We start from the raw sequence: 23,820 nt of genomic DNA on the forward strand, positions 1-23,820 counted from the left end.
CCAAAGACATCCATATCCTAATCTCTGGAACTCGTATGTTAGGTTACATGGCAAAGGGGAATTAAGGCTGCAGATGGAATAAGGGCTGCAGATCAGCTGACCTTAAAAAAGGGAGATGACCCTGGGTTATCTGGACAGGCCCAATGTGATCTCAGGGGTCCTTACAAGTGGACGAGGAAGGCAGGAGGGTCGTTGTCAGAGTGATGAGATGTGAGAAAGACAGGACCAGCTGCTGTGGGCTTTGTTTTGTTTTTGTTTTTGTTTGTTTTTGCGTTACGCGGGCCTCTCACTGTCGTGGCCTCTCCCGTTGCGGAGCACAGGCTCCGGACGCACAGGCTCAGCGGCCATGGCTCACGGGCCCAGCCGCTCTGTGGCACGTGGGATCCTCCCGGACCGGGGCACGAACCCGTGTCCCCTGCATCGGCAGGCGGACCCTCAACCACTGTGCCACCAGGGAAGCCCGCCACTGTGGGCTTTGAAGATGGAGGGTAGGGCCATGAGCAAAGGATTGTGGGTTACCTCTAAAATCTAGAAAAATGCAAGGAAAAGGCTCTCCCCCGGTGCCTCTACAGAAAGGAAGACAGCTCGGCTAACACCCAGACTTCAGCCCAATGAGACCCTCCTCAGATTTCTGAACTCTAGGACTGCAGACCATAAATGTGTGTTGCTTCAAGTCACTTTGTATGTGGGGGTTTGGGACAGCAGCAACAGGGAACTCAGACAGGAGGTGCTGAGACACAGCAGCTGTAGAGGGACTCGGGCTCTGGCTGAGGCCCCAGCCTCCCTGGGACCAACTCCCACCTCGCACGGCACCCCCTCCGAGGAGAAGCCCACCTCTGGGCCTCGCGTGGAAGGTGGAAGGGGGTCACTCATGGTCTGAGGGTCAAGGGGGGCGCCAGGCGAAGCTGCTCGTGCTTTATCTCCTGGTTTGCTCTATCCCTTTGTCCCAGGCTCATTTTTTCTAGGGACGCAGAGACTCAGCTTGGCAACCCCAAGTCCTGTTTCTGTATCATTCCCCAAGCCCTGGTTCCTGGATGCCCTCCCCCACCCACCATGCCCCATTTAACAGAAAAGGTAGGTTCCCCTGAAGCTGCTCAGATTCTGAAAACCCGGCTGCGGGGCCTGGTCCCTCACCACCTGGGCACGGAGGCGCTGGTGAGCTTTGTCAGACTTGGCACCTCACGAGGACAGAACGTGACCCGTAGCCCGGGCTTCCCCGAGAGCCCTTCTCTGGCCCTGTTGGCTCCAAATCCCTGCCCAAGAACAGGGCGTGCCTGTCGCCCTGTACGATCCAGGATTTGCTTTATTGCTATAGCAATAAAGGCAGGCTTCGGTGCCAGCGACTCCGGAGGCTACGCTAGTCTTAGCTTGAAACGTCAGGGGAGCCATGTCCTTCCTCAGGGCTGCTCGTGGAGTGGGGTGGGAAGCTCCTGAAGGGCAGGGGGCCCCATTCCTGCAGTCCTGAGAATGACAAACTGCTGAGAGCTCTGTAGAGGACACAGGAAGGGCGACTGTCTTCCAGCTCCTCTGCAATCTCCATGCCACCTAGGGTGGCGAAGCCCGCGCCCACCAGCGCCCCCGTAAGGTTGAGGAATTTCTCTTGCATTCTTGGACAAGCTACCTGACCCCTCTGTGCCTCTGTTTTCCCCCCTGGGAACATGGGACCGTTAACAGCATCTGACTCCTGAAACTTGCATATGTTAATACCCTGGAAGCAAGGAGTGCTGGGAAGGGCCGGTTAGCCAAAGTGATTGCTCATCTATTCATCTCTTGTGCATTACATTGTCTCTGGGGGCCCCTGGCCTCCAGGTTGGGGTGTAGAAATGAATAAGGCGTGACTCTGTCCTCAGGAGGCTCACAGTTTAGCAGAAAAAATGTCACACTACCATCCTGTAGGCACAGTCAGTGGGATGAACGTGCTGTGAGGGTGTAGAGAAGAGAGCCCAAGATCTTCCTGGGAGGAGAGGGTGGAGGAGCGTTTGTCTACCCAAGGCCTTGAAAGCTGTGAAGGAGTTTGCAGCAGATGGAGAAGGAGGAAGGGCATTCTAGGAAGAGGGAACAGAATGAACGAGGTGTGGAAACATGGACACATGTGGGTACTTGGGGGGTAGTATTTGTCTTACTCATGTGTGAGTGGGCATCAGCGTGGCTGGTGAACATACCAGGAAGATGGGTCAATTTCAATTCAATTCGCACACTGATGACTTCCGGTGCCAGGCACTTTGCTGAGCGCTGGGAATGCAGAGATGCAGACACAGTCTCTGCTCTTGGGGAACCACATATGCAGCAGAGACAGGCAGACATTCATTCATCCCTTCAATAAATACTTACTAAGTGCTACATGTTGGGTACCAGGGATGCTGCATGAGCAAAATGGACCTCAGCCCAGCCTTCACAGAGCTCACAGTTCAGGGTGAAACAGACCTCCATCAAAAACTTATATACCCAGGGGAAGAGCCCTAAATGTGGGATACATGACGCTGTGAGAGGGGAGGAGAGGGGAGGGAGGCGACTCGTACAGTGGTTTAGTGTTCAGTCTCTGGACCAGATGGCCTGGGATCAAATCTTGGCTCTGCCACTTGAGATGACTTATTCTTGGACAGAGAGTTTCTGATTTAGAGGGATATGCAAAGGCCCTGAGGTAGGAGCATAGCTTATACAGACAGGAAAGCCAGAGTGACTAGAGGGTAGAAAGAAACTGTGGTTAAAGCTGAGGGTTGAAGGCAAAGAAAACTTTAAATGGGTCAGGATAAGCTTGCAAGCAGAATGATGGATAAAAAGAGACATTAGGGCTTCCCTGGTGGCACAGTGGTTGAGAGTCCGCCTGCCGATGCAGGAGACACGGGTTCGTGCCCCGGTCTGGGAAGATCCCACATGCCGCGGAGCGGCTGGGCCCGTGAGCCACGGCCGCTGAGCCTGCACGTCCGGAGCCTGTGCTCCGCAATGGGAGAGGCGGCAAGAGTGAGAGGCCCGCGTACTGCAAAAAAAAAAAAAAAAAAAAAGGACATTAACGCCAACTGAGAATTATTCTGTCTGGTTCACATCAAGGCAGAGGGAGGTTTTGTCAGGATCAACCTTAGAGAGGGTTCATCAGTATAATGATAATATCATCTAACGTTTACTATATATGCCAGGCACCAATCCAAGCACTTAATTCTCTCTGAATTCTCTCCCTTGTGCTAGGTATTCTTATGGTCAGCAGTCCACAGAGGAAGAAACTGAGGCTTCTGGAATTAAGCTTCCTGCCCAATGGTACAAAGCTATTAAGCAGTGAAGCTAAGATTCAAGCCCAGGCATCTGGCTCCAGGGTCCTCATTCTTAGCCAAGCAGAGCGGGAATATCAGGCAAAAGTGGGAGCCTGGGGAACGTTCTTGGCACCCCCAACCGCATAGAGTGTACATCTGCAGTGGCGAGGTACTGTGTGAGGAGCCTTGTGAGGGAGCTCCGTGATCCCCAAAGCCCCAGCCAAGGGGGTCTTGGGAATAACCGCAGTCCCCACCAAGGACTCAGAGGGGATCTCCTTCTGTGTAGAGAAGCAGTTCTGGACGTCCGTGCGCCACTGATGGAAAGTACGCTGTGCCTTTGACGATGATAGAGTCATGGCTGTTTTAGCCTGGCACGTGGCACCCCCTGTTGGGCTTCTAGTGCCAAATGAAGAAGTAACAGAGGAAAGGGGCCAGGGGGTGGTATGTGTGTGCTTGTGTGCGTGAGTGTGCATGCCTGGGTGCCTGTGTGTCTGCATGCCCATGTGTGTGCAGGCACGTGTGTGCAGGTACACATGTTTGTAGGTGGAGGCTGGAGGGACATCAGAGGACCTGAGCCAGAGCGGGCAGCAGCAAGATTCCATCAACTCCTACTCAGCCTCAAGGGTGCCATGAGCTCCAATGATCTTGGTTTAATGAGTAAGAGCTCGGGCCTTAGCGTCAGCCCCAAATCCTGGATCCACCACTCCCGGGGTGTGCTACCTTGGGTATCACTTCACCCCTCCTGGTTGGGTCTTTTCATCTAAAAAAACAGGGGGCAGTATTTACCTCTCAGGACGGTTCTAAGAACCTGGTGACAGGGCCTGGCACATTGTACAAAAATGGGAATGCGTTGTGGGTTCGGAGCAGAAGGGGGGCGTGGACTGACTTTTGGCTTCTGTGAACGCTTAGTCTTATCACGTTTCATCACAGACCTGTAAGAGGATAAAAGCTTGGTCTAAAAAAGAGGAGTCACCGTTGGTTCCGCTGGTTTTGCTTATTTCACATCCAATCCATCTCAACGAGTCCTGTTGACTCTCCCTCCAAAATATACCCCACACTGACCACTCTTCACCTTCTGCTTGAGTCCACGCTCTCACCCGAGCCCTCCTTGTATAATGAGATCATGCGGATGTGTCAGTCCTGGATTCCCAGCTCTCCAGAGGATTCCCTTCCACTTGGCGTAAAATCCACCCTCCCCCACATGATTTCCATTACCTGGCCTGATTGTTTTCCCAGACTTCTTTTTGTTTTCTTTTTCTTTTTTTTTTTAATTGGGGTATAGTTGTTTTACAATGTTGTGTTGGTTTCTGCTGTACAACGAAGTGAATCAGCCACATGTATACATATATCCCCTCCCTCTTGGACCTCCCTCCCCCCCCATCCCACCCATCTAGGTCACCACAGAGCACCAAGCTGAGCTCCCTGAGCTATACAGCAGGTTCCCAATAGCCATCTGTTTTACACGTGGTAGTGTCTATATGTCAATCCTGAAAAGATGCTCAACATCACTAATTATTAGAGAAATGCAGATCAAAACTACAATGAGGTATCACCCCACACTGGTCAGAATGGCCATCATCAAAAAACCTACAAACAATGAGTGCTGGAGAGGGTGTGGAGAAAAGGGAACTCTCTTGCACTGTTGGTGGGAATGTAAATTGATACAGCCACTATGGAGAACAGTATGGAGGTTCCTTAAAAAACTAAAAATAGAACTACCATACGACCCAGCAATCCCACTACTGGGCATATACCCTGAGAAAACCATAATTCAAAAAGACACATGCACCCTAATGTTCATTGTAGCACTATTTACAATAGCCAGGACATGGAAGCAACCTAAATGTCCATCGACAGATGAATGGATAAAGAAGATGTGGTACATATATACAATGGAATATTACTCAACCTAAAAAGGAACGAAATTGGGTCATTTGTACAGACTTATTATTTTTTTTTACCAAGTTACTCCCTGCTGCTTCCATTCCAGCCGCTATGGACTTCTTGGTCTCCATCTACACCCCAAACTTGCTCCTGACTCAAGAACATCAGAACCACTGTTGTCTCTGCCATAGAATGCTCTTCCTCCAGAACCTTGCATGGCTCCCTCCTTCACTTCACTCAGATTTTTGCTCTACTCCTCAGAGGAGTCTTCCCTGACCACCCATGGCAAGGATAGGTTTTATATCCCCCAATATCTTCCCGCCTTAACTCGAGTGATAAAATGCCTGAGTTTTAGCTGGATATATGGCTGGGTACTAGAATAAAGGGTCTATGTCCCAGTCCCCCTGCCAGGTGTGGCCATGTGGCTAGGTGCTGGCCAGTGGATGGGGAGGGCAAGGTATGTGAGCAACTTCCAGGCATTTCCTGAAGGGAGGGCGTGTTCCCCTCCTCACTTCCTCCCTCCTGCAACCTGCAGTGTGGACAAGGTAATGAGTCACTATGGATAGTTTGGAGGAGGGCTCTGCTCCAGGGAAGGCAGAGCCACGATGTAGAAGGAGTCTGGGTGTCTGGTTGACCTTGAGAAGTAGAGCCAGGAAACCAATCCTGGTGATGAGTGAGACAGAAGAAACTCTTACTTTGTTTAAGCCACTGATATGTTGGACCATAGGTACATTCAGACAAACCTGTTTTCTAATGATGACCACCTTATCCAAGAAGGTTCCAGACCATTCCATTCCTGGCCACACTTTGTCTCCTCACCTTGTTTTATTTTTCACTTTTCACTCCCTGACATTGAATTATACATTTATTTTGTATTTGTTTATTGTCTGTTTCTGTCTCTGGAATGTGAGCTCCATGAGGGCAGGGACTAGGCTGTTTGTCTTGTCCCCTGCTGTATTCCCAGCTCCAAGAATGGTGCTCAGCATAGAGCTGGGCCCAATAAATATTTCTGAGCAAATAGAAGATAAGCCCCTACTATGTGCTGATGCTTTTTTTTTTTTCATCATTTCAACTGATGTTATCACTGCTCTGCAACAGAAGAGATTGAAATGGAGGGAAATAAATGTACTTGTCTGAAATTCCAGATCCTGAAAGCAGCAGAGCCAAAATTAAAACTCGAATCTGTTTTCCCACCAAATAAGCGCCTTTCTTCTCCCTAAAGCAATTATGGGAATTTCGCTTTCATGGGAAAAAAAAACAGACTCTCACAACTCAACCAGAAGACAAATAAGCCAATTAAAAATGGACAAAAGGTCCTAACAGATATTTCACCAGAGAAGATAGACAAATGGCCATTAAGCACATGGAAAGATGCTCAGCATCGTTAGCCTTTAGAGGAAAGGCAAAATAAAACCACAATGAGATACCGCTTCCCACCCGGGAGATTGGTATCATTTTTAAAAATGTGGACAACCCCAAGTGTTGGTGAGGCTGTGGAGAAACTGGAATCCTCATGCACTGTTGGTGGGAATGTATAATGCTGCAGCCACTTTGGGAAATAATTCGGCAGTGTCTTGAAAAGTGAAGCATAAATTTACCACATGACCTAGAAATTCCAACCTTAGGAATCTACCCGTGAGAAACGAAAACTGAAGTTCACTCAAAGACTTGTATGTGAACATTCACGGCAGCACCATTATTCACAATAGCCCCAGAGTGGAAACACCCCATATGTCCATCAAGTGGTTAGCAGATAAAGGAAATACCGTATACCCATACGATGGCAACCTAATTGTCAGTAAAAAAAGGAACATAAGTGCTGATATATATTTCAACATGGATAAACCTCAAAAACATTATCTCAGTGAAGGAGCAGATACAAAGGGCTGTGTGTTGTATAATTCCGTTTATATGAAAGGTCCCCAAAAGGCAAATCTCTAGTGACAGAAAGTACATTATTGGTTGCCTGGGGCTGGGAGTGGGAATGGGTAGTGTCTGCTAATGGGCTTCTTTTTGGAATGATGGAAATGCTCGCAAATGAGATTGTGGTGGTAGTTGAACAACTCTATAAAATTTACTAAAATTTCATTGAATTCTACACTTAAAATGGGTGAATTTCAGGATTTGCCAATTGCACTTCAATAGACTCATTAAAGAATTGATATATTTTTAGCCCATCATGTGTCCTCAAAGGGAAATAGTTAAATTCCTGGAACGAGCCTCCTGTTCTCTGACAGGGAGGTGACAGAAACGAGTGTTGAAGAGCACAGCCTCAGGGCCACTTGTCACCTGCACATCACTTAAGCTCTCCAAGCCTCAGTGTTCTCATCTGTAAAAGGGGGGCAGTAACTCCTACCTCCTGGGGTACTTTGGGGGTTTAAAAGGGGGTCATGAAAGGTTTAGCAGGTGCCTAGCACAGAGATATGTCTCATTGTACATTCTGGTCCTTTCTAGGGAAGCCACAATTAAACTTTGGCTTTATTGGTGCGATATTATCTCTGGTGGGGGGAATGGGATTAACTAAATCATCCAACGTCTCTTCAGCACCTGCCCTGTTCTAGATCCTGCCTTGGTACGGGAATATGAGGTACACCAGTCCATGCCCTCTGAGAGCCCAGGGTCCGGGGGATGGCAGTCATCTTCAAGGTGCTTATGCTACTGAGGATCTAGAATAGAATTGAGGGGGAGGGCTGCAGCCCCATCAGGAAGGACAGCGGTAAGGTTAGGGATGACTTCAAGAGGAGGATGATGCTTCCGTGGAACCTCGGAGGATACACAGGCAGTAGGGAGCCAAGGGAGGGGAGGTGGGCATCCCAAGCTGCGACAGCAGCTGCCGCAGCTCAGTGCAGCCCACTTTATCCCCCAGAGAATGTGATGAAAGCACGGAAGAGAATTTCAGACCCCCAGATTGGAAGCGACCTTTCAAGGTCCTGTCCAATCACCCTGCTTACTGGGGCCTGGACTTCAAAGGCTCTTGGTAAAGGAAGCAGCTGTTCCGTAACTCAACATCCCTTTGAAGATGAAGCTGTCGACAGCCACACTCCGTGACTCACACGGAGAGTTACAATCAAGTTTCAGGAGCCCAAGTGTTCGGGGGAAGCACTCGTGGTGCAGGGATGGGCTCCACATTGGTGAGAAGTAAAGCAAAGCATCGATCCTGAGCGAGAGGCCTCTGCAGCAGGTGCCAGTGTCTTGATCTGGGTGACGGGCAGCCACCCGCCTGGAAATACCCATGAGATACAGAGAAGGGAAAGCTGATGTTGAGCCCCTACTCTCCATGTACTCTGTGCCAAAGATTTTGCGAGGTGGTCTGTGTAGGTCCTCGGGGAGGGGAGAATGCTTATCCTCATCGGAAACATGAGCACCCTGGAGCTCTGAGAAGTTTAATGACTTGCCCAGGGTCATACAGCTAGAAAGGAGAAGGGAAGGGGTCAAGTTCAGCTTTGCCTTCCCCACAGCACTTGCTGCTTCTCATTCCACGCCTTGCTGGTCCTGGTCTCACCCAACATCTAACAGCCAGGTCTCTGACATATGGATGTGACTGACACCCACAGAAATTCCACATTTGCGTTTTTTTTTAAAAAAGGGATGTTTTTCTCATCATAATCTGTTATATTTTAAAATATGAAATCAAATACAAGAAAAATTGAAATTGCGAGGAAAAATAAACATGAAATGAAACACAATTTAAAGAAAAGGATAATGACTTATCTGAAGACCTGTCCCATGTTTTTCCTAGACCACAGGACTCTTGTTTTTGCATAGTTGATACCGTCTTGTATGTACCGTCTTGTGCCCTATAATAATAGGGCTCAGAATTGTGTCATGAACATTTCCTTTGCTGCTCCAAATTCCCTGTGAGCATTTAGCAGTACAATCTCCATCAATCTCAATGAGTTTATTTAACCAATCTCCTGTACCGGATATTTAACTCGTTTCCTTTTTTTTTTTTTCAATACAGCATTTTAAACAATCCCTGGCAGGTGACGGTGGATATAGCCGCTACCTCTGTGTTTATGATGACACACATCGCCTCATGCCACACATCCATCAGACGAGGAACAGAAAGGCAGGAGACAGGCAAACGTGCTAGGAGCTTCCCTGACATTTTCTTATTTAGTCCTCTCCATGATCTTGGGAGGTAGACACCCCTCTCCCCATTTTACAGTAGGGGACACTGAGGCCCGGGAGGTTAATGGGCTAGATCACAGTTTTGGAACTGAGCAGAGCTAGGATTCTGAGATGAGCCTGACTCCTGGGTCTGCCCCACACTGCTCCCTCCTGAGTGTGGCCAGAGCACCCCAGTTCTGTCCAGTGAGATGACTGTTGCCTTCTCCCCTCAAATGGTCACATAAAATCCCTTCTGCTCCATAGGGGGCATTTGAATGAAACACTCGGCTGCCGAGGGCAGTTTTCTAGTCTTTTGTCTGGGGAGATCCAGACTCCCCAGGGAAAAGTACTCCCATGGGTGTTTGCTCTTGTTCTAACAATTCTCCCATTCACAACCTCCCCTCGCCATGCTAGGGTTAACCTTGAATTTACTCTAATTCACATATTTTTTAGCGAAGCAAATAATTTGCAAATTTTTATACCCTGCTGTCTGTTAATAGCTGATAGCTTGGATAACCGTCCTGGTGCGTCGCGGTACCCATGTTGAGAACAGCTGGTACAGAACACAGATGAGACCTAGGAAGGAAGTTACGAAAGATGTAGGAGCTGCCAAAACATAGCTTTAGAACATCCCTACATTAAAGTTCCTGCATTTGGATCAGAGGAGAGGTCTTCAGTTTCCTAATCTGTAAAACAGGCATAATATCTCCTGCTGAGTATTGCTGTGAGGGTTAAGTATGGTAATCGGTTAAAATAATAGGTTTAAAAAAGCACTGTGATAGAAGGGAATAATACTCTGAGGATCTGGTCCTCCTCTCCTTCCTGGGCATACATAGGACTGCATTTCCCACCACGCTTTGCAGCCAGGAGGGGGTCATGTGACTAGTTCTAGCCAATGGAATGTGAGTAGATGTGCTGTGTGCCACTTCCAGGCCAAGGCGTTCACAGGTATGTGAGCATGTGTGAATTCTCCACACTGTCTCTCACCCTACCACAGAGACTCTGGAGGCCACATGTTAGGATAGCAACATCACAGAGTGGTGGCATCTCTATCAGCCTGGGTTCCTGAGTGACTCTAGAGCAAAGCCACCTGCTAACCTACATCAGATATGTAACATCAGAGAGAAATAAAACTTTGTTGTATTAAGTCCCTGAGTTTCCAGGGATATTTGTTACTGCAGCATAACCTAGACTCTACCTGACTAATGCAAGTCCCTAACACAGGGCCTGGACAACTTATGCTTTTTGCTCGTCCCCTCCCTTCATGGCTCAGATAGGCATAAGCCACGTGCCAACATAGAAACGGTAGGTATAGTACAGAAAGAAAAGTCCTTTGTCCTAGGACAGAGGCTTCTGAAATTCTCAAGGACTGTACATTCTGAAGTTCTAGGTTAAACAAGAAGAAAGTGTTCTTGGCCGATAACCAATAGCAGATCATTTTAACAAAACATCCTGAGAGGGTTCTAATGGAGGTGATTGTCAAAATTGTCCAGTCACAAATACTTCCTAACTTCTCTTGTAGAGATTTGAGGGGACTCTTTGATTAGCTAGTCCACTGCCACCTGAAGGTGCTGTCCCAAGAACTACATAGGATCAGAGGCTTTGGGTCCTAGATAGTCAGAGCTGAATGTTTGCTTAGAGATTACTCCTACGCGTGGCAAATAGGGTTTGTGATGGTTAAATTTCATGTGTTCTCTTGGCTAGGCTGTGCTGCCCAGTTGTTTGATCAAACCCTAGTCTGTATGTTGCTGTGAAGGTATCTTGTAGATTATCTTGTGAAGGTATCTTGTGATTAACATCCGACAATCAGTTATCTTTAAGTAAAAGAGATTACCCTCAATAATGAGGTAATTGTGGGTGGGCCTCATCCATTTGGTTGAAGGTTTTAAGGGCCAAAAACTGAAGTTTCTCAGAAAGGAAATAATGCAGCCCTGCCTGAGTTTCCAGCCTGCCGGCCTGCCCTATACATCTCACACTTGCCAGCACACACGATTGCACAGTTGCATTTTTCAAGTCAGTTCCTTAAAATAAATCTCTGTATATACCTATACCTATGTCTATATCTCATCTCCATCAATATCTATATTTATATATTTGATTGGTTCTGTCTCTCCAGAAAACTCTGATACGGAACTCATCTCTCATGCTAATCTGATTAGTAGTGGCTGCTTAAAAAGCTATGTGAAGAAGGATTCTGAGACCATGTCTAGGTTCAGTGAGTAAGAATAAAGCGAATACAAGCTCCTTCGGAGCAGAGAACATCTCAGTCTTGTAAATTATCTTATCTCCCTTGCCTAGGATACCATCTACTGCATAGGCGGTACCCTATGATGATAAGTACATTTGTTGAATGAATGAATGATCTTTTAGCAATGTTTGCTGTGGGCACAGCAATGGGAGAGCCAACCATCGCTGACTCATTTCACAGAAGAGGAGATGAGGCCCCAACAGGACTCTGCTCAAGGTCACACAGCTAATTAAGAGGTGACGACATATTCAAGTATTCAAACATACATCTTCTGACTTTCTTGCCCCAAACTCTTCATTGTCTTTCTGATGAGGAATTTGAAGAGGAACAGAAAGATATCAGGAGAGGAGAATCATCTGTTGGAAAATGAGTCTCTGACCCTTATTTACCAAGAATATCTTTCAAGACGGACTTCTGGGGCTCCTGGCGGAGACAGAATTTACTCCTTCTGCCTCTGAGCACTAAACTCTCTTCAGCCCAGAAGGCCTTCCCGGGCTGCGTCCTGCAAATCAGTCTTGTGCCCTGATCTGCTGCAGGTCCGTCCTAGGCGGACATTGCCAAGTGGCAGTGAGGGGCTCCGCACCGAGGGTCACAACGCCTGCATCCCCACCCCCCCGGAATTCCTGCTTTGGCCAAGCCTGGGGGCTGGGTCAAGGGCACCCAGCAGGCCCCTCTGGGCATGTTGCCTTTGTGGGGACTTTCTGGGTTGCAGTAATGGGGAAGGGACAGGTAATTGTCAGGGGAGCTCGATGGTGCCCAGGACCTACCTCGGGGCCTGGCAAATAGTAGGGCTCCAGTGGAGGTTTGTCTAATGAATGAAGGAGTGTCCAAGGCAGATGGAGATGGGCATCGAAGGCGGGCAGAGATACCCAGTGGCTGTCTGGAGCTGGCAAGGTTTCCCTTTTCCTGACAAGGCCTGGCTCATCAGGGTCTCTGTGTTTATTCCATACCTCACCTGGCCGGCCTAAGCAGCCTGGCTGTTTTTATTTCCAGAGGACAGGGCAGGCTTCCTTACCAGTGGATGGTTCCATGTCCCACTCTCTCTGTCCCTGTGTCCCTGCTACACTGTAGGCCTGTGGAATGGCTATAGTCCAGGGCCTGCCTGGGTTCGAATCCTGGCTCTGGTCCTGCTTGGTGAGCATCCTAAGCTTTCATATCTGCATCTCTAGAAGGAAGATAAAAATAATAACACTTACTTTAGGAGGTGGTTTAAGGATTCAGTGAGTTAATATACGTAAAGCTCTGCAAAGAGGGCCCGGTATATTAACATCTGCTACCATTATGGTGGTGAGGTGACTAAGGTGATGCCCACAGATAACTCCATGTTCACCACCACCGTCTATGGATTCCATGCAACCACGTGGTGAGGTAAGCAGACCAGGTATTAGCACCCATTTTTCATAGAACATTGAAGCTCAGAGAGGTTAAGTGACATGTTCCAGGTGAGCCAGATGATAAGGCATGACAATTGGCCTCCGAATCCACTCCTTCTTCTATCCAGAAGGAGGGAATGTTCCCATTGGCTGTGAAGAAGGGTGGATAGAGGTGTGACTGGGACCTCCCACTCCTCTCAGGAATGCTAGGAATTCTGCTCTCAATCAGGGTTCTGAGAAGTTCTTCCAGGTAAATGAGAAGTGGACGACTGTAGACCTTTTCAGGGTCTGTTATCTGGGGTTGCTGTACCCCTGTGGGGCGGTGGGGGGCAGCCTGGACCCCAACAGGTCCTGGCTCTTTGCACTGGCCAATTGCAAAGCCTGAAGCTGCTCCTTAAAGCTGTTGGATGTATCCTGGGCTTGTGTCCCCAGTGTGTGCACAGGACAGGCAAACTCATTTCAGTATTAGCTGAAGTCGAAGAGGATTAAAGAATGAAATCTATGGTGGGGGAAAAAATAAGTTCATTGAATGCACGGCAGAGCCCAATAGAAACGACCTCTGGATCCTCCAATGGCTTTTGGATTATCTTTGCCTGGGTTCCCATCTGCTGGTGTGGATTATCTGTATCTATGTGAACGGTGTGCATGGTTCTGGAAGGACTGGGGTGTGGGACTGTGATGCCAGGCTTGGGTTCCCTGCCAGGGCAGGGCCTAGCTGCGTGGGGAAGGGTCAGCCCCTGTTGGCAGCAGGAATGTGTCTGACACGTTTGGGTGGTGGGAGGGAAATCAGGGTCCTTTGATGAAACTCCAGGTGTGGCAGAGAGGGGACTGATTGGGAGGGAGGAGGCATCTGTTCTGAAAGGCAGGCTGGGGAGAAGAGAAAGCGCTAATCAGGCCATGAATGCTAAACTCCAGGCTGGTGTTCACCAGGGGGGCAGGGTGGGGAGAGGAGGACAGGAGAGGGAAAGGAAGCTGTTCTCAGAGAAGAAGAAAACCCTGGCCACCACTGTGGGAATCTACTGGTGGCACAAAGACTAATTTCTTCTTTTTTTTGCAAGTGTCTATTAATTTATGATAATGTGGCAGGCAATGTGTTAGGCACTGAAGATACAGGAGTAAACAAGAGAGACTGTCATCTCTGCTCTCAAGGATGAGAAGAGAAAATTGCTACTTTTTTTTTTTTTTTTACATCTTTATTGGAGTATAATTGCTCTACAATGGTGTGCCAGTTTCTGCTTTATAACAAAGTGAATCAGTTATACATATACATATGTTCCCATATCTCTTCCCTCTTGGGTCTCCCTCCCTCCCACCCTCCCTATCCCACCCCTCTAGGTGGTCACAAAGCACCGAGCTGATCTCCCTGTGCTATGCGGCTGCTTCCCACTAGCTATCTATTTTACATTTGGTAGTGTATGTATGTCTACGCCACTCTCTCGCTTTGTCACAGCTTACCCTTCCCCCTCCCCACATCCTCAAGTCCATTCTCTAGTAGGTCTGTGTCTTTATTCCTGTCTTACCCCTAGGTTCTTCATGACATTTTTTCCCCTTAAATTCCAGATATACGTGTTAGCATATGGTATTTGTCTTTCTCTTTCTGACTTACTTCACTCTGTATGACAGACTCTAGGTCCATCCACCTCATTACAAATAACTCAATTTCATTTCTTTTTATGGCTGAGTAATATTCCATTGTATATATATATATGTGCCACATCTTCTTTAACTATTCATCCGATGATGGACACTTAGGTTGTTTCCATCTCCAGGCTATTGTAAATAGAGCTGCAATGAACATTTTGGTACATGACTCTTTTTGAATTATGGTTTTCTCAGGGTATATGCTCAGTAGTGGGATTGCTAGGTCATATGGTAGTTCTATTTGTAGTTTTTTAAGTAACCTCCATTCTGTTCTCCATAGTGGCTGTACCAATTCACATTCCCACCAGCAGTGCAAGAGAGTTCCCTTTTCTCCACACCCTCTCCAGCATTTATTGTTTCTAGATTTTTTGATGATGGCCATTCTGACCGGTGTGAGATGATAGCTCATTGTAGTTTTGATTTGCATTTCTCTAATGATTAATGATGTTGAGCATCCTTTCATGTGTTTGTTGGCAATCTGTGTATCTTCTTTGGAGAAATGTCTAGTTAGGTCTTCTGCCCATTTTTGATTTGGTTGTTTGTTTTTTTGTTATTGAGCTGCTTATAAATTTTGGAGATTAATCCTTTGTCAGTTGCTTCATTTGCAAATATTTTCTCCCATTCTGAGGGCTGTCTTTTGGTCTTGTTTATGGTTTCCTTTGCTGTGCAATCCCTATCAAATTACCACTGGCATTTTTCACAGAACTAGAACAAAAATTTTCACAATTTCTATGGAAACACAAAAGACCCCGAATAGCCAAAGCAATCTTGAAAACGAAAAATGGAGCTGGAGGAATCAGGCTCCCTGACTTCAGAGTATACTACAAAGCTACAGTAATCAAGACAGTATGGTACTGGCACAAAAACAGAAAGATAGGTCAATGGAACAGGATAGAAAGCCCAGAGATAAACCCACGCACATATGGTCACCTTATCTTTGATAAAGGAGGCAGGAATGTACAGTGGAGAAAGGACAGCCTCTTCAATAAGTGGTGCTGGGAAAACTGGACAGGTACGTGTAAAAGTATGAGATTAGATCACTCCCTAACACCATACAGAAAAATAAGCTCAAAATGGATTAAAGACCTAAATGTAAGGCCAGAAACTATCAAACTCTTAGAGGAAGACATAGGCAGAACACTCTATGACATAAATCACAGCAAGATCCTTTTTGACCCACCTCCTAGAGAAATGGAAATAAAAACAAAAATAAACAAATGGGACCTAATGAAACGTCAAAGCTTTTGCACAGAAAATAGCTACTTTTGTGTTACAAATGATGGGTTCTTATCCTAAACAGGACACATGAGGGCACAGTTCAGGGCAAGTAACTCTGACCTGGCAGAGATAGTCAGAGAGGGAGGAAGTAATGTTTAAACTCAGACCTGAAGGATAATATGGATAGTAAAAATCATAACACAAGCTCCATGAGCACTTACTACGTGTTCTAAACACTCTACATACATTTTCTCATTTAATTTCCACAACAATTCCATTGTTCCTTTTGCTTCTCAGATGAGAAAACAAAAGCAGAGGGAGGTAACTTGCCAAGGTCATGAACTAAGAAGTGAGGGATGCTGAAGGAGAGGTGAAGGTTTGGGAGAGGGCAGTAGATCAGGGATATGGTCCTTCAAGACGAGGGAACAGCTTGTGCAAAATTGTGGAGGCGAAAAGGAACAGGGCTGGAGCAGAAAGTGTGAGGAGGAGTGTGGTGAGTAGAGAAGCTGAAGAAGATTTCGACTGTTCCTACCTTGAAGGGATGACAGTCTGGGGGACGCAGGGGGTGGGATGGAGGGAGGTAAGTCCCAGAGATGAATCCCGCCTAGGGAGGACTGCAGCTTAGGAACATGGAGATGAGACATTTCTAGGCCTGGGCTGACTGTAAATGCTCCTGAGTCTGGGGACCTAGCCCAGACCTCCTGGGACGGGGAGGACTTAGAGCTCCTGGGAGGATGAGGGAGGACCCCACTCGTCCAAGCAGAAGCACGCTGGGGGATCCTGAGTCAGGGGTCCCAGTGCTGTTGTATCACTAGAGGGGTCCTGCCTCTTCTCTGTGTTCTGGAGAGTGAAAAACAATGGTCACACCCCTATCCTGGAATCTAAGCAGTCTGGGAGAGCTTAGAGCTTGGTTACTAAGAACCTTGGGGTCAGAGAGGTCTGGTTTTAAGTCCAGGTTTCCCCATACATGAGTTTATGATCTTAGGCACATCACCTAACCTCTCTGGGCAGATGCTCCCTCATGTGAAACATGGGGATGTTAAGGCTGTAGTAGAACTTGTGTGGCTGCCTTCCCAACCTCATTCACCATTTCTCCTTCCTAAGGACACTCCTGTTTTGTTCAAGCATTCACCTCTCCCTGATGAAGCCCATTTCAGTAGGGGAAGCAGACCCCATCCCCAGAGCTAGGCATGGGTGATCCTCATTAGAGCCGTCAGACACAGCCATGGTTTCCAGTGATTGGCTAGGAGTCCAGGCTTAGGCCAATCACCATGTGGCAGTGGCCCAGGCAGACTGCCGGAAACATCTCATTTTGGGGACACTGGATTGATTCTCTTTCTCTTTCTTCTACTGGGTGGGAATAGGTAAGCCTCTTGTTCCTGTTGCCATGGGCAGCCATCGCATGCCAATGAGAGAAGCCAGTCTGAGGATAAATCCCACACTTGGGGAAGAGCTGGGCTGACGCAACCATAGAGGAATGGAGCCAGATCCATGATCAAATTATACCTGGAATCCACCCAACCTCTAGTTCCCATTATGTGAAATAGGAAATTCCACATAGTTAAAACCAGGATGAGTCTGTTTCCTGTTATTGCAGCCAAAGGAATGCAAATGCGTTTTCCCAGGTCATTCATTTGTGTTTTCATGTATTAGGTCAATAAGTATTTATTGAGCATCTATTAAGAACCAGACAAGGCATCAGGCATGGGGGTGGCAGCATTTAATGAGGAGGGGCTTGCAATGGAACTCACTCACTAATTGGGAGAAGCGAATGGGAGATAAATAATGAAACAAGACAATATCAGTAAGCAGGTATATGAAGACCACAAACCAGGGTGATGTGTGAAAGGTTGAGAGGGGTCCTGAGGCAGGGGGAGCATCACCTTCAGAAAGAATTACCAGAAGGGGGTCTTGGAGGAAGTAACGTTCAAGCTGAAAGTTGAATGAGAGGGAGCCAGCAGGAGCCCCAACATGCGAAGCCTTGGAGACCATGGTGAAGGGTTTGGATTTTACTCTGGGGACACGTAGAGCCTCAGCACGTTTGAACAGAGGAATGACATGCTCTGAATTGCATTGATAAGAGATTGTTAGGGCTGCTGTGGGGAGCCGGACTCCACCCGTGGGGAACAATAGAGGCAGGGGGACCAGGCTCTTGTGCTAACTGATAGGAACAGTGGAGGAGGCAACGGGTGGACAAAAGTCAGGCTGTATCTGGAGGCACAGCACTGCATGTCCTGATGGATTGCATGTAGGAGGTGGGGAAAGAGATGAACTGAGTCCCGGGGGTTTGGGGCCAAGCAGAGGGGAGGATGGTGCTGCCCTTTACAGAGGTGAGGGAGCGGCAGAGGGAGCCGGTCTACTGTGAAGATATAAAGAGGCCATATCTGTGTGACAAGGCAGAAACGATTGAGTGCTGCTTGCTTGCAGCCCATCAGGGTCTTCTGGCTGTGCCTGTGCCTGCCTTCCTGGAATATTGGGGTTTCTTCAATACTGGGCTGTAAGGAATGCCTCTCATTACCTGGTACCTGGTCCTGGGTGATTGGGGCAGGTGGTAACCTGTGAGGCTCCATGAAGGAGGTGGCTGGGGGGTACAGCTTGGATTGGTTGGTTTGCATGTGAAAAGCTCACTTGCAGAAGGGGACTCTTTGCTATCTCTAGGAATCAGCTTGCTCTGGGAGGACCTGTCTCTCTCCTGCCAGCAAGGCCCCCAAGATGTCAAAGCATCAAGAAAATAAAACTAGAGTAAGTAATAAAATATAGTTAACATAAATTACAGTAATAAAATAGAGTTAATATAGTTTCTCGCCTGGGAAGTGCTTGCTCGGCTGGAGAGTTTCAGAAGGAAAGAAGAAAAATGTCTGTGATCTAGAAACACCTGGCAAACAGGGCACTTAGCAGTTCCCAAGCGTTAATCAGGCTGAGCACTGTCTGGAGGGGAGGGAGAGGCAGCCAGGGAAACAGAGGCACAAAGAGGCCCCCAAGGCAGCTGGTCTGGCTGGTCATGGCTTTGCCACAGTGTGACCCTGGCATCAGTTTATGCTTCCTAAACCTGAGATTCAGGCTGGCTTTGGAGTCATGTTTCTCCAGAACACCCGGGTTCGATTTTTATCTTTGCCGCTTATTAGCTTGGTGACCTTGAGCAAGTTGCTAAACCTCTCTGTGCCTCAACTTCCTCATCCATAAAATGGGGATAATGATAGTCATCAACCTCATAGGTAGTTATAATGATCACATAACACATACACGTCATTTCATATATACCTATGGGCATGAAACCCATAGTAGACACACACACAGGTTGGCGCTTGTCATTAGTGATGGTGCAAACGACTACCGACTGAATTGGTATCTGCGGTTGCACCACCCAGTAGGGGGTCTGGTGAGAATTAAATGTAACACATTCAACCGGGCACAGAGGGAGCACTCAATGCATGGTAACTAACACGACTGTTATCATCTTTCACTTTACGGTTATTGTCGCTGTAGCAATAATGAAAGTGGTTTCCCTCCCTCTGTCTTCCATGATGTTGGTGACGGGTAGGTGCTGCCATCTTCCCTCTAAAAATCCAAACAATTCAGAAAGAAAAACAATCCCCGGACTCTCAGCAGCCAGAAGAGGAGGCCACGATTCCAGACTTTCTCATTCGCCCCTTCCCCTGCCCAGTTTTACACAAATTAAATCAAATGAAACATTCTATTTTGCTATTTGCTCTCTCATTCGTATCAGTGAGGACAGCCCGCATTATCCTTTCCGATGGCAGTGCTTCTTGGCCGCATTGTCATTTATTTCATCTACCTTGATCAAGAGATGTCATGCTGTTTCTTTTTTTTTCTTTTTTTTTTACCACTGTAAACAGTGCTCGTGAAATATTTTGCACAGAACGCTTTTGCTGACAAGTTTGGCATTGCTTCTTAGGAGTAGAAATCCTGCGTCAGGGGAAGTGGGGAGGGATAAATTAGGAATTTGACATTAACAGATACACACTGCAAGGACTTACTGTATAGCACAGGGAACTATATTCGATATCTTGTAATACCTATAAGGGAAAAGAATCTGAAAAAGAATATATATGTTACTGAATCACTTTGCAGTACACCTGAAACTCACACAACATTGTAAACCAACTATACTTCAATTAAAAATTAAACAAAAGAAATCCTGGATTATTTTGGCCTATTAATTAATTAATTCTTTCATTCAAGACACACCGAGAGCCTGTGACACGCCCAGCCCTACCCCAGACACTCGAGTCATAGCCGCGAAAAAGCAGGCCAAGGCAGTAGTAGGTAACAGACAGTAAACAAAGTAAATGATCTGCAGCATTTTACACGGGCAAATGTGTCCTCCAGAAAGTTGGTGCCAATTTACACGTCTACCAGCAGTGAGGGAGGACGCCATTTTCCCCTGAAGTCTTACCAGAGCTATACAATGTTAACTTCCCCCTACAACTCTGGGAGCTAAGAGAATAAGAAATCATTGCTGACTTTGTTTAACGACTAAGACTTATTGAGGGGCTTCCCTGGTGGCGCAGTGGTTGAGAGTCCGCCTGCCGATGCAGGGGACACGTGTTCGTGCCCCGGTCCGGGAAGATCCCACATGCCGCGGAGCGGCTGGGCCCGTGAGCCATGGCCGCTGAGCCTGCGTGTCCGGAGCCTGTGCTCCGCAACGGGAGAGGCCACAACAGTGAGAGGCCGGCGTACAGCAAAAAAAAAAAAAAAAAGACTTATTGAGCATTTACTGTGTGTCAGTTACATGCCATTTTAAAGCTGTGATTTAATGAATACTGAACACATGGAAGGCACTGGTCTATGGTGGTAAGTACTATTATTATCCCTATTTTACAGATAAGGAAACTGAGGTACAAGATGACATGGCCAGACAGCATTGGGCAGGGATTTGAACCCAGGGCTCGCTGGTAGGAGGCAGAAGGGAGCTTCAGTGTTAGACCTTGAATTAGATGTGTCTATGGGGACATCCAGATGAGAGACTGGCTCTCGACAAAACCACTGCCTTCGTGGAATATTGGGGTTTCTTCAACCCACCAGGAGGTTCTGGGAAACTTGTGATATTATCAGACTGTTTGAAATGATCACCGTGGGGCAGGACAAAAATGACTCAAGTGGGAGGCGGAAACATTACCAAACTGTGCACACGTCCCCTGCTCACAGGGGAGAACCCTATAACTGTCAGCCTGGTGCCCCCTGGGCCCCTTTTCTAAAGAGGAAGAATTCTTTCTTGCTGGGAAATAAGATGTCGAGGGGTGGAGTGGAGGAGGTGGGTCCATGTGGGGAAATAGATTTGAGGAGAAGCCAAGTGGGAGACCAAAAGGGTTCTTAATAAGGTTGGGGACTAAATTTTGGGATCACCTTGAATATACTTTGAGAGACTTCAGTAGAGAATACAATTACTTTTAATTATCTCTGGCTGCTAAAGTGAGTTTTTGGAGTCAACATGGCTTAGGGATTAAGCCAGAGAAACAATAGGAACAATGACCATAGCAATTATAACAGCTCCCATTTATTGAGGGTTTTTAAGCACACGGACACTGGGACCAGACTGCCTTGGGCTGAATCTTATTTCTGTCACTTACCTGTGGTACATCAGTTTCCTCAACTAGGAAACAGAGATGATAATAATATGCTTCTGATTGTCTACTGCTGTGTAACAAACCACCTCCAAATTCCATGGCATAGAATACCCACCATTTTATTATGCTAATGGTTTCTTAGGTCAGGAATTTAGATAGGGCAGAGAGGGGATGGCTTGTCTCTGTGTTCTCAGACGTGAGTGGCTGGGGCTGGACTCCTCTGGGACTGCTGACCCGAGCGCCACGTGGCCTCTCCCTGTGTTAGTAGTTTGCACCACGTGGCCTCTCCCTGTGTTAATAGCTTGCACCACGTGGCCTCTCCCTGTGTTAATAGCTTGCACCACGTGGCCTCTCCCTGTGTTAATAGCTTGAGCTCCCTCACAGCATGGTGGCCTCAGAGTAGTTAGACTTCAGACATGGATATTCAGGGTTCCAAGACGAACATTCACACCAACAAGGCAGAAGCTGCTTTGACTTTGCTGATCTAGCTCTTAAAGTCACATGGCCTCACTTTCCACTGTATTCTATTAGTTGAAGTAGTTCCAAGCCCACCCAGACTCAAGGGGGGTGCAGCGGGGGACATAGCCCATGCCTCTCGATTGGCTGAATGTCAAAGAATTTGTGGTCGTGTATTATAACGGTCACAAGTACTTACCTTACAGAGCTATTCTGAGGATTAAATTAATTAGTTAATAGATGGAAAGCACTTGGAATAGGACCTGGCATCTATTAAGTGCTCAGAAAATGCTAGCCATGGTGATGAGTATCCTTCTGATTGTTAGCCACCCCTAGTCCACATGGAGGAGGAGGTAGGCTCAAGGTCAAGTGCTGGGTGGTGAATCTGTCCTGTTTCCTTTCGCCTGGAGGTCTTAGTGCCCAAGGATTCCTTTTAGATGCTCCCATTTGTACCCACCCTTTGTGTCTTTTCTGCCTCCTTCCCTTCACTCCCCCTTCCCCAGCCCCGAGGCAAAGATGCTCTGGGAACCATTCCCGGCTAATGCAGTCAATTCCAGGCCCGACCTCAGATCTGCAGGGGTGTAGCTACTAATCTAGCATCACTAAAGCCCAGCCAATAGTAGCAACTCCTCAATCAGGTGAATGGCGCTGCTCCAATTCTAGCACATGAAGCTTTGTCCTTGCAGGCTGCTCTTGGAGGTGGACCTCAGTCACTTGTCTTGGGACTCCCTAGCCTCTGGGAGGACGGAGTGCTGGGACCCTGGCCTGAGCCTGGGTCTGGGCAGGGCTGATTCCTACCCTGGGCCTCCCAGCTGGGCAACCCAGGCTTCTGACCATGTATGACGGAGGGGACCATGTATCCTGCTACTCAGTTACGAGGGAGCCTGGACTTTGCATCTGAATCTCAGCTCTACAGCTTGTGAGCTGGGTGACCGTGGACAGTTTCTTACCTCCCCTAAGACTCAGTTTCCCCAGCTGTGAATGGGGGAGCACAATGCTTGCCTGAGGTGCTTGCTAAAAATGTACATTCCTGGCTCCCACCTTGTACCAACTGAATCAGCCTCCTCTTGCCCCAAGGATGGGTAAAGAAACTCGGCAGTGAGAGGGTGGGCCAGTGATCAGCTCAAGCCTCAGTCTCACCTGTGTGTGGGAGGTGTGGGTATGTCAGTACCCACCATGGGGTGGTTGTGAGAATTATTTTATTTTTATTTTTATTTTTTTAGTATGTGGGCCTCTCACTATTGCGGCCCCTCCTGTTGCGGAGCACAGGCTCCGGACACGCAGCCTCAGCGGCCATGTCTCACGGGCTCAGCCGCTCCGCGGCATGTGGGATCTTCCCGGACCGGGGCACGAACCCGCGTCCCCTGCATCGGCAGGCGGACTCTCAACCACTGCGCCACCAGGGAAGCCCCATGGTTGTGAGAATTATTAAAAAAATATACAGAAGTGCATAGCCCAGTGCCAGGCACACAGCGAATGCCCTACACATACTAGCTGTATCTAATATTATTGACATTAAGAGGAGACTGTGTGGGTTCAAGGAAGGAAGGGACCTTTCTGGTGGGTGGCGGCCTGGGGAAAAAGGAGCAGGGACTACACTATGATCTAGATGAAAGGTGTGATGGGGCTGTGGCAGGACTGGAAACTCAGGGGACATGAGCCCACGGCGGGAGGGGGTCCTCTTTTCCTATAAATCTCAGTTCAATTCATTTGAGAACTTGAATATCAGCTGCTGCTTAGCTACGTGACTGGGTAGGCCCCCTCTTTTCTCGGGACCTCACTTCACTGTGCAGCCACGTGGCTGACCTCACAGCAGTTCCATCATCTTAAATCTCGAGCAGGACTTAGTCCTCCACTACCGAACGCCAGTGTGTGTGCCCAGCGTACAGTGAGGCCAAACAATACTGAACTGCTGGAGTTTGGAGCAGAGAAATGTTTATTGCAGCACCCGGCAAGGAGAACAGGTGGCTCGTGCCCCCCAAAACCCTGAACTGCCCAAAGGGTTTCAGCACTTTTTAAAGCCCAGGTGGAGGGGGTTTCACAGGGGATGTGATCGG

Source organism: Globicephala melas, chromosome 1, assembly GCF_963455315.2.
Source record: "Globicephala melas chromosome 1, mGloMel1.2, whole genome shotgun sequence".
Classification (NCBI taxonomy): Eukaryota; Metazoa; Chordata; class Mammalia; order Artiodactyla; family Delphinidae; genus Globicephala; species Globicephala melas.